The sequence below is a fragment of the Cynara cardunculus genome (genome assembly GCF_001531365.2).
Source record: "Cynara cardunculus var. scolymus isolate 2C chromosome LG 16, CcrdV1, whole genome shotgun sequence".
In the NCBI taxonomy this organism is placed as follows: domain Eukaryota; kingdom Viridiplantae; phylum Streptophyta; class Magnoliopsida; order Asterales; family Asteraceae; genus Cynara; species Cynara cardunculus.
Genome location: NC_037543.1, coordinates 16556508 through 16557260, shown reverse-complemented (window position 1 = coordinate 16557260; position 753 = coordinate 16556508).

The following is a 753-nucleotide window of genomic DNA, read 5'->3' as shown; positions in this document are numbered from 1 at the left end:
CTTATTTGATTTGAAAGGTTTAAAAGTGGCATTATGATAATCTGGTTAATACAAACCTGTTTGGATTTGATGTATTGATTGCAAGCAGAGAATTTGGCTTGAAAAATGAAAGGTATTGGTATCATGTTCTTACTTGTTCATATATTTGTTTTATATATATATATGAAAAGTTGTTTTACTTAAAGGTTTTGGTGATTTTCACCCTGCAATGACATAAATAGGGTAACTCACTAGACCTTTCAGTCTAACCCTCGTTTTGTGATTTTAATATGTATTGCATGAAGTGCTGACGGTAAGGGAAAGGGAAAAATATAATAAATTCCATATATGTTTATCTGTATGAAGAACTGTTGACGGCATGTATAGTTTTAATAAATGTAGCTGGATTAGTGCAAGAATTGTATTTTGAATTTTTGAACCATGTTTTTTGTACTGGTAGATTCTTGTACTAAGAGACCTTTGTGGTGTACAAACATGTATTTCTTGTATATGAAATATATGTTACATGCAATGTGTGGAATGGGGTGTTACAATTTTCCATATAAAACAATACTCTTATTTTTCCATAATGTCTTATAACACGAAAACATGTATTTTTCAAATGGTTTATAAAATCAAATACACCAAACCGCATTTATATCAAATAATTTCCATTGGTACAATAAATCATCTAAATAACACATTCTTAAGATATATATATATATACATAAACATATGTGTGTATATATATATATATATATATATATATATATA